The sequence below is a fragment of the Olea europaea genome, chromosome 8, assembly GCF_002742605.1.
Source record: "Olea europaea var. sylvestris chromosome 8, O_europaea_v1, whole genome shotgun sequence".
Classification (NCBI taxonomy): Eukaryota; Viridiplantae; Streptophyta; class Magnoliopsida; order Lamiales; family Oleaceae; genus Olea; species Olea europaea.
Window position 1 is genome coordinate 17,946,656 of NC_036244.1, and position 11,326 is coordinate 17,957,981.

Sequence of the window (11,326 nt, forward strand, 5' to 3'; positions counted from 1 at the left end):
AAGATCGCATGTCTGAAATGTTCTTGGTTTTACCCTTTTATTAATTTACTGGGCTTCCCTCCGTTATAAGCGTTGCTATTCTTGTTGCTGGTTTGATTTCTAATGTGTGCACTCTAATCCTCCTTGTTGTTTCGTAAAGGGTTGGGGACCTTGTCCTTGTTTAGACCCTAGCGCGAGAATGAAATAGTTGTTTAAGAAAGCAGGTTTATTCGACTAAAATTGACTTGGGAGTTGTTTGCTGTTTTTTAGGACAGATGATGTGCATACTTTTATCGATTGTGATAAATGTATATCACAACTTAAGGTTAATTTTTTCAACAGAAGGTGTGGTGATAAAATTATTTACATAGAGGTTCCTGCTTCCTACCCATATTTAGCATCTATCTCCCAAGGTCAGTCCAAAAAGATCATGCGGACCTGACGACATCCCCATATTTAAGAGAATGGAAAGCGAATCGAAAGTCTTCCATGTCCGTTCTTGGTTTGGGGGTATTCCCTGACTCACTTTCTTTCTATGGGAGATCCTCTTAAAATTATGTCTCTAACCATAAGAAGCAGTTTTCTTGTTCCATAGAGTAATTTCTTTATATATCCTGTTGTAGACTAGGTTCAACTAGTTTTGTGTAAAATTCCTTGGCAAAGTCCCCTCGAACAACTGAACTTCAAAACCTGATGAAGGCAAACCCCAACCTCCCTTTGGACAAGACGAGAAAGAAACTCACCCTTAACCACCAACAATAAGAGCTGATTGCTGGTAATTAAAGGTTAAATAGCATGTTTGGTGAATATGCATCACAATTTTAGGAGTCGATAAACAATGGAAAAAATTGTTCCTTTAAGGTTGTTAGTGTTGAAAGATTTTACTCCAGTGTGTGCACCAACTACCACCCCGAATTAAATTATTCCACCAAACCATATAAATCCCAACCTTACCAACCCCCCACGCCATGTAATGCCATTACAATATTTGCTTTAAGAGTTCAAAAGTGTAGGGATCCATCTTGAGTTTTTCACTAGTCCTTTTTTGTTGTGGTACATATGACATATGACACACGTATGTGTACAACATTGGCCCACGCTTGTCGAATAAAATTTCTCTTGTTAATGATGTTGGATTGACTATGTAATCTTCCCCCTTCTGACAAAGGTTTGTCGAGTAAAGTTTCTCTAGTGATGGATTGAATATACCTTATTTGTAATCTATTAAAATGAGATTTTGAAAAAAATAAAAAATAAATAAATAACAATAAAAATAAACAATAAAAAATTGTGTTTTGAATTTTTTTTTTTTAAATGTGCGGTTAAAAAATAAAGATAAGTTCTGAATTTATGTGGAACATTTTATACGAGAATGTGTGTTTGAAAATATATTTTTAAAAAATGCAATTTTTGGAAAAATGGAACTCAAACCAGAACTGTAAACTGTTGACCTCGTGGGATGTCACTCGATGACCATGTCTCTCAGTGTAATTATATGATTTTAACTACAAAGATCATATAATGCTACATGTTTGATGAAAGTATAATAAATCGCTTCTCAGAACATAAACTTAGAAAAAATAATGTAGAAAGATGGAGTTGTTCTAAGTTGACAACTATGTCAATGTCGTAAAATTATTAATCATGACGAGTGACTATTTGTTTTTATTTAAATGTATATATAATTTTCCTACTTAACCCTATTTCATTCAATTGTAACGCTTAAGTTTCTACTCTCTATATTTTTCTTGTACTATTATTCTCTCAATATTATAACACGTAATCAGCACAAGCATCCTATAATTACATTGGCAAAATAATTATATATTCAAAAGAAATAAATTAGAATTTTGAAAAGTTTAAATTAAATTTTGATGGTACTTGCCATATGAGAGAGAAAATAAATTCATTACATATATGAATTATCAATGTTTGCTAGATGTAGATCATCAAGGTCCCATCAGTCAATTTTACCTCTTGCGTCTAAGATTTGTGCATATGTCAATTTTCTAAAATGTGTTTGTTTTATTTTCATTATAGTTTCATTTAATTTAAAGGTCGAAGACAAATTTTATTTTTAACCTTATATTTCACACAATTCATAATTTTTACATGTCAACTATTCATTTCTATCAATTTATAATTTCGACATATGAAGCATACAATGGTATTTACTATTGAAAGGCACATATAATAATTTATTTTATTTTAATATTACATTCTTGATATACGTTCATAAATATATAAAAGATTTTTCATTGGTCTTTATTAAAAGTATTATATTATTATTTCTGAAGAAGCATATTAATATTCTATAAAAATATTGTATAATTACTTTCGAAGAAGCAAAACTTTAATATTCAAATACTTTAAATATATAATTCTTGAAGAAAATCATAAAATCAATCTATTCAGCATGCGAATTTTATGAATATGCTTATCCTTAAAGGAATATTCAAATATTTTTTGTGCTAGTGTAATTGTTCATCAAATATATGTGAAAGTTACTAATACGACCTAAAATTCACCTAAAGGGAATGAATAGGTGAATAATGTGGAATTTAAATTACCAATTAAAAGCACTAAGTCACATTTTAATTGTTCTAAATGTTTAGTTAATCAAGTCAATTTTATCATATGTTGAATTGCCACTAGAGTAAATAAAACAGTAAATAACACAAGATTTGTTGATGGGGAAAATCTTTCATAGGATTAAAAACTCTGAAACCAAATCAGTGACTTCCACTATAGAGACTAAGAACTTATAGTATGATCCAATCTAGAAAAACCCACTAGACTAGCTCATCTAATTCCTACAACCTCCAAGATCTGTTGGAACGTACTTCACTCACAGTTGCTTTTGATCTTCTAAAATTGTCTATCTTCCGTAGACTACCAAGAACATCTTATTCTTGTATTCTTCCTGTATTTCTGGTCCAACCTCCATCAATTTTCAGTAATATCTGAAAGCTATTGAGAAAGTGCTTTCCTAATTATCCTTAGGATGTAGGTGTTTTATATTATATGATTTTGATTTTTTTCCAACTCGTAGTTAATTGATCTCAAGATGTAGAATTGTTGTTTGATCTCCAGATGATGTTATGAAGGTAGAAGATAACAATCAACCATCGTTTTCATGAAGTGAAGCTAGTGTATTTATTGTAGAGAGGTATTATGGTAGTAAATGATAGATAAAACTCTTGAAAATCACGAACTAGGGTTTCTCGAAAAAATTGTCGCTCGAGCAGCCAAGCTAACGCCAGGCGAGCGACAGGTGTGTTGCTCAAGCGATAATGATACTCTTTTGGATGATGAGCATCAACTTGGCGACAGTTTAGCATAATTCCCATGACTCATTCTCCGTGTTCCACTCTCGAACCTAAACTAGTTCATCTATACAACATCCCAAAAGACTTATTGACTTTTTCAACTCTTTTATAATAATCCTTTTTGTTTAAAACCTAACTACATATTAAGTGCATTAAGTTTTAATTGATCTTGTGATACGTGTTGAATTATATTTGTTGACACGTTAATATTTATTAGATGTAGAGTCCAATCTCCTGATCTGTTTACGAAAATAGTATCCTGGTCCTATGTTGAATGGAGCTAATTCTGGTTGATGGTAGGAAGACAACATCGAAATTAAAGATAGAGATCCATATTCCATTTACTCAAATTCACATGTTTACTCTTAACTTTTTATTGTGTCACCTGCACGCCAATTCTCTGTCTATTTTATTTATTTATTTATTTATTTTTATTTTACCTCCTGCTTTATAGGAAATTACTCGTTAGGCCACGCGACATTTTACAAATTGTTTTGTTAACTTTTAAAATGGTAATTAACATCTTGGCTTTTATTTTTGACCCATTATTTAGTTCCAAAATTTAAAAGAATAGAAAAGTGGAAAATAATAAGGAATTTATCAAACTCAAGAGCTTCTTAAGTATGGAGACTGTACATTTTACCAACTAGGTTTCTAGTACTTTGCAGCATTATTTCCATGACCAATACATGTTACTTTGCGAAGATGAATGCGCCGCTTAGTTTTTGAGTTTTGCATGTTAGTTGTAAATAAGAAAAATATTGGTAATTTGTTTTAACTATTTAGAGTATAAATTGCAATTCTAATGCTTAATTTACGACATAGAAATAATGCTAGTACAATACATATAGTTTCTCAGTCAAAATGACCAAACTAGTTGAAATACATCAACTCTCACCAGAAAAGTTAATAAAATGAAGAAAGCTAATATTAGTATAAGCCCTTATTTGTCATCTATTTTCTCTCATTCTTTCATATTATTTTTTCTACGGTACTCATTTTCAATCACACATTTTTCATTAAAATAATATTATACATACATCAAAAAAATTTCCTTCTTTTTTAACCACACATTTCAACATCAATCACTATTCCATAATACATTCTTCCCAAATAATGGGTGACAAACACACCCTAAATAACAAATACCATATTGAACTTCAAGTTCAACGTCATGGAGACTTTTACTGTTTATTTTCATTTTTTAGCTTGACCTATCAGACCGTTTTGGATCATTAAAGATGATTTTTTTTTTTTTTTTAAATTAGAATTCATATGTACATCATTGAAGGATAAGAAGATTCTTTAATATCATGAATTCTCATGTGCTGCTTTTTATCACGGAAAATTGAAGTTGAATTCCCTACATTTCTAGCAATTATTGAGGGAGATACAAGAGAATTCATCACCCTCCATGTACCTTTAGCTCCTAGATAACATACTTGGAACTTTCAAAGAAAAGCACCGTATGATCGGCCTTCAGTGACATAATTAGTACCCAGTTGCCCTATAGTGACTAATTAAAGTAAAGACAACACTTTACATGTATCTTACGTAGTATATGTACCAGCGATTATTATATTTCCAAAAGATTATTCATGTGCTAATACCCAGTTTGAATTTGGATGACAATAGATGATCTACCCAAAATTAAAGAAAATTAAGCAATTCAAGAATTGAAATATGTTTGGTGTATCAGCAAACCTATATCAATGTGAGCTCATGGGCGTTCCAGTCTTTCTATTGGCAAGGCTTTGAGATGATCGTTAAAACCAACATCGTGATTATCTTCTATTGAGAAAACTACGTACTTAGGATCTTCTCCAAATCTCTCTGTGTTCTTTGTTCATAATTGTTCACTCACCCACATTAACCAGTTTCAACAGCAGAGGAGCTCGATACAATCTTGAATGACGTGAATTCGCTTGCCATACGTATCTATTAATTAGTTAACATACATAAATAGCTCCAATACAAAAATCTAGGTTATTCTTCCAAGATATTTGTCCTTACCTAAATCAAGTGTGGCAATAGGTTTTACACCATCTACGGAAAATCTCACATACGGGAACAATAATTTGTAATTGTCTCGGGATAAAACTTTGGTAATTGGCTTATAAAGTTAACGGCTGACAATCAATATATACGACATGGAAAAGATGGGGGAGTACCAAAAGACATAAAGGCTAAAACCCGTCCAAATCTGTGTGGGGAATCACACGATAAATGGAACCGCAAAAATTGGATCTTGACTCCTTTAGACGTAAAAGGAAATTGATCCAACCTCTCTTATACTCTCTCCGTCCCATTTATATAGGTTGACTCTCTTTATTTTCTTGTCTTAATTATATAGTCTTATTTCTTTATTGAGAATGTTTTGTTTTGTTCATTTACTAATATACCCTTATTTAATTTGCTTAATTATAACTAATTTTTCCTACTTAATCTTGAAATTATACAAATATAAATAAAGGTAAATTGGAAAAGTGTTTGGCAAAAATTGTTTTTTCAATAGCATTAAATAATATTTTTTTAATCTTTGTGAAAAACAAAACCATTCACTATAAACGGGGCGGAGGGATTATATTGAATTGCTCTTCAACGAGTATTTCAATATTAGGTCTGGATCCTGACTTAAATCTCCAATATCTTATGCACTAGATTAAGTAACTTGTAATTAAATAGAAGAATTACAAAAGAATTCATACGCCAACACAAAGAGGGGCACCCTTCTCTGACAGAAGTATTTGAAGAATACAAGTTCACTCAATAATTTAATTACCTTAAAATAGTGGTTTTATCGGGCTCTTGCCTCATCAAACGTCATATCATATATGATGAATCTACCTTGATTCTACTGAGATCTGCAAGCACAAAATATATATTTCCATAACTTTGGACAAATAGCTGAAAATGACATGGTTGTTAACTAATATTTCAAGAATAAGAATTTTTCAAACACAATGTGATGGTGCACCTTTGCGTGAGAGTATTGTTGGAGACATAACACATATAAAAAGTTTTCTATTATCGCAGACACTAACTTCTATATGATTGCTCAACATTGTAACAGAGGCAGCAAAAGTTTAATTTTCAGATGAGATACTTCCTTATCGATGCACTAGCAAGAAGATAGATTAGCAATACTGAAGCTGCGTCCTCTTCCTGTTGGGATGGTTGTGTTGCCAATACCTAACGGAAGCTGTAAGGTGTTGATTTCCATGCAAAGCCTTGGCAAATCAGCGGTCCTTGCTTGTTATACCTTAAATTCATTGTCTATGCGACCTTAAGAATTTTGAATATCTTGATGATTTACAAGTTATTTTCATTAATAGAAATTTATTTTCAAGAAAAAGAAAATGTTTCTTGTTTCATATCATTATATATCAACTTATATACGCAGATGTTCTAGGTCGTAAATTACACAGCAAATGCATAAATAAAAATGAATGCAAGAATGATATGTTTTTAATCCATAATAAAGTATTTATTGCTATATGGTAAACAATATTGGTTAGGGAAGTTTCCATGGTCCCCCATTTTATTGCATCTAGAAAGCAGGCGGCAAGTTACTGTATATATATAATTAGTCATACACCATCGCCCCTTCACACACTGAAATCTCAATTCATCTTTGGTTGCAATATCTCATGTTTTTTTTTTATCTCTTAAAACTGCTGCTATTTGTATAATTGATTTCATCTTTAGTTTATACTTCAACTATAGTCACTGAAAATCTTCATAAGAGTCACTCAATTTCGATAGCCATATATATATAAGTAAAAGCAACCTGAGAACTACGTCTATTTGAACAGTTATACAGAGTCTGCAGGTCTTTCATCTTGGGAAGTTTACGAAAAGATCAAATTCTACTTACCAAGATCATGGAAAAACCTATAGCTATAATTTGAAGAAAAATTATGAATATTAAACCTTGAATCATCCAAACAACCGTATTAAATTTCTCCAGATAAGATGAGTTTTTTTTTTTTTTTTTTAATTCCTAAATTAGAAAGAAAAATCAATCCAAATTTCTCCATATATGATCAGTTCTACAAATTATACAAAGAAAAGACCGCAGATAAAAAAGAACAAAATCAATTTATAAAATCTTTAATTTCATGCAAAACAAGGATGCCTAGTTAGGGTTTTCAGTATTTTAAGGTCGAACAGACAACGAATCAAAGGTTAACTGCAAACAAGACTGCTCAATTGACAAGCACAGCATGGAAACCACTCACCGGTTACACGTTACAACCCCGGATCAATTTCTTCTCATGATCGTTAATCTTATTAATTTCTTCCTTTCTAAAGAAGGTTGAATATATATACTCATAAAAGGCAGCAAGTCATCAAGAAACTCAGATGCTGAAGGAATTTGAGCAGCAGATTTAGATGGAAGAACAAAAGTAATCTGGTTTCCGGATTCAGAGTTTGAATCCAATTATTTCACAAGGATTTGGCTTATGTTGGGGTGTTCACGTAATTTATAGGAAAAAAGGGTGAAATTTTCCAAGGATTATGTCGTACGTGTGAAATAATATGGATAAGTTTTTGCATATAATTGTGCATATAATTGTGCCAGTCGCACGTGAGAAAGGTTTTGAGTTTGACTGACAGATGATATTTGATCCTCACAACAACCAATTCCCAAACGATACACTTGCATGCAGAAAAATTTTCTTATCTTTTCATTTTATTTATTTTTAATTTGGATGAATATGAGATATTCGGGACACTGAACATGATGATGTCGTAACCAAGAACTTGCCAACAAAGTAGCTGAAATAATCTGAGGGTCACTGGAGAGTTTGGGAGGTGGACGAAGAAAACAAAAAAGGTGTACTAATTGAAAAATAGAATATATGAATGGAAATATCTAAAATGCGCACATAAGTATTGCATATACATGCATATGCTCGATGCATTTTCAAAACGCGAAGACGCATCACATATATGGTATGTGCATGATAATACAGTCGATCCATTTCGTTGATCGCATATTCACGTCTAAAAGTCAAAATGCACATGCGTTTGTGTTAAAAATTGTTTAAAATTAGCATAACAAAGTTTAGCCCATTTTTATAACTTAAAAAAAATGTAAATTGAGCCCAACAAACATCAAATTAATCCAAATCACTCAAACCCATGAATTATATACAGTAATCCATGGGGTTTTGATATTTGAAAAAATCAAAAATCAAAAATCAAAACAAATTTCGTAGAGTTGCATTCTATTTACGCCGAGCCCTAGCTTCCTTCCTCTCCGAACTTTCCCTAATTTTACTAGCAAGTCTATTAATGAACAATCTTGAATTATCAATGATTGTGATCATGAGGAGGATGTTAGTAATGATATCCTACTACTTGCAATAGATAAATGAAATTCTCGAGTTAAAATAAGGGAGTATGATAAAGATGATTTTACATCAGATGATATGAAAGAAAACTTGTACGAAGGGAAGTTTGAATTGAAATACTATACAGAGTTAAACGACATCTAGGATTTCTTAAGCCGATATTCATGTTTAATCTAATTGTAAGAATTGATTACCAAGTAATCAATAACAATCGATCTGAACTCTGTTATTAAATTGCTCATTCAATAAGCATTCTCATAATACTACTTCACTATCGGTCACCCATGAGCATTTAGCTTTGCAAGGTGATCCTTATTGATTCCCACATATGCAAAACCCTCACAAGGGTTTATGTAGAAAGAATGGGCAAACCCTCAAGGGTTATAGCTAAAGACATGGGAAGAGATGTATTTATGTCAGCAACATTTTTCTTTCATCCGATTTAAGTAGGTACACCAAATGAAAAAAGGAGTTCTCGCTTGTAAATTCTAGAAAATCCCAAAACAAACAGATCTACTCCTGACTCAAGTTCCTACTTCAATATTTTGTTTGTTCGAGTTTGATTATGTCATAACTCTATAATTCGGATTAGGTTTATTGTTGGATGAACTGCATTGATAATATTGACCCCCAAAAAAAAGACAGTAGGTACAGCTAGGCCGTGAGCAACCAACCATCTGTAGAGGAACTACTTTTTAGATTGAGACATGGTGTCGACCTATACAATCAGTTTGCTTCTTCCGTTTTGAGATATGGGATAAATATGTATAAAGTTTAAGTAACTGTAGTATTTATAATTTTGAGCAATATAATATTTAAAAGAATGGATTGTTTTAGTTATTTATTATTTTAAAATAATATTAAAAGTTGGAAAACATATAATTACGCATAAGCTCTGCATAAATATACATATTTTGTAATGCTTGATGTTTGACTGAAAGACTTTGCCTCATATTATGCATTTTAAAATCTTGAGAAATTTACCAATTTGTTTCGCATCTATTTTCTCATATAATCACCCTTGCAAGGATTAAATTCATCAATAGCCACCTCAACTTTATACTTGGTATAATCATAGCCACTCAATTTGATTTTGGTTCCCCACGGCCACCAAACTTTATATTTAATGTTACTATGGCCATCCAATTTGATTTTATTTCATCATAATCATCCAATTTCATATAACGTTTCACTATGTACACCCTCACCATTTTCAATAATTTTAAAAAGAATAAAATAGGAACTTTGCATTTTATATATAAAATAAATTTAAAAAAATAAAAAAAAAAGTTTACTTAAAAAAATAAAATAAAATAAAAAATCATTTTGAAAAAATTACTTAGACAAATAAAACAAAAAAATTACTTAAAAAAAGTTTTTAAAATAAAATAAAAACTTATTAAAAAAAAAGTTACTCTGAAAAATAATATTAAAAAAACTTTAAACAAAGTAAAAAATTTATTTAATAAAAAAAGTTACTTAGAAAAAAAAATAAAAAATTATTTTAAAATTTAAAAAATTATTATTTTTAAATTTATTATATATATATAATACGAAGTTACCGTTTTACCTATTTTAAAATTAGTGAAAATGGTGAAAAGAAATTGGGTAGCTATAGTGAAATGTTATATAAAATTAGGTGGCTATGGTAATACGTTGTATGAAATTGGATGACCATGATAAAATAAAATCAAATTGAATAATCATGATAACACTGATTATAAAGTTAGGTAGTAATTTATAGATTTAAACCCCTTTCAATTGTTGTAACATTTGTTATTCAGTGTCCACACAAAATTCCACCAAACACATACCACATGTTGCATTTTTTTGTACGTTTCTGCACAGTAGAATAGCGCTCTACGGCTATTAGTCCAACAGCCAGTATGGTCATTTCATTTTCATCGATTGTTTAGAAATCTTCAACACAGGTTCCTTATCTTATCTATGAACTGTCTCTAGATTGTGCAAATTTGCACATACAGCTTGACTGGATAGTACACGGCATCTATTCATTGGGAAATGTCAAAAAAATATAGTGTAATAGCCAGAACAGTGCTGTCTACACTGCATCTAACACTTATATGTATCAAAATTATGTTATTATACTCATGTCACAGAATAAAATTTATCGAGCTGACGTAGCGAACAAACTTGTCTCCAATTAGGAATGGTAAAAAAATCTGTCAAACCCGGCACCAATGGCCCCACCCCGAACTATAATGAATATATGGAACCAATTTTGTTATATTATTAATTATCTCTTTTGTATTCAATATATGATTTAACCCTTAATATGTTCTATCTCGCTTTTATAAAATAATGTGAATGTGGTAGGAACAAAAGTAACATCTGTTAACACAATCCATCTTTCCATTTAAAAAAAGAAAAAAGAAAAAAAAATAATAATAATACGATACAATGTGATAGCATCCTATTTATGTAGATCAGTAGATAAAACGTCAGTTTCTTGGAGGAGCACCATATAGGGGACTCTTTCAAGCTTACAAGAATGAAATCCGTGCACTCAAACATTAAAATTCACTCCCATGGTCAGTATGCGCCCATTTGTTTCCTGTTATTTCAAGATAAGCGTCAATCTACTATTATTCCTTCCTTTCGAATTTCGAGGCTAAGTATTTAAAGCTCCCTATATAA

At 31.0% G+C, this 11,326-nt stretch overlaps 1 long non-coding RNA gene across 2 annotated transcripts; it reads right to left on the reverse strand.

Moving 5' to 3' along the window:
• Positions 1–4,572: 4,572 nt before the first annotated feature.
• LOC111399049 lies at positions 4,573–7,841 on the reverse strand. 2 transcript variants are annotated; one of them, XR_002703509.1, is made up of 2 exons: positions 7,550–7,841; positions 4,573–6,500 (listed from the first exon to the last, which is right to left on the reverse strand). It is a non-coding gene; the product is annotated as an uncharacterized LOC111399049 (long non-coding RNA). The 2 variants fall into 2 exon arrangements; XR_002703510.1 differs by having other exon boundaries at positions 4,573–6,172; positions 7,550–7,838.
• Positions 7,842–11,326: the final 3,485 nt, after the last annotated feature.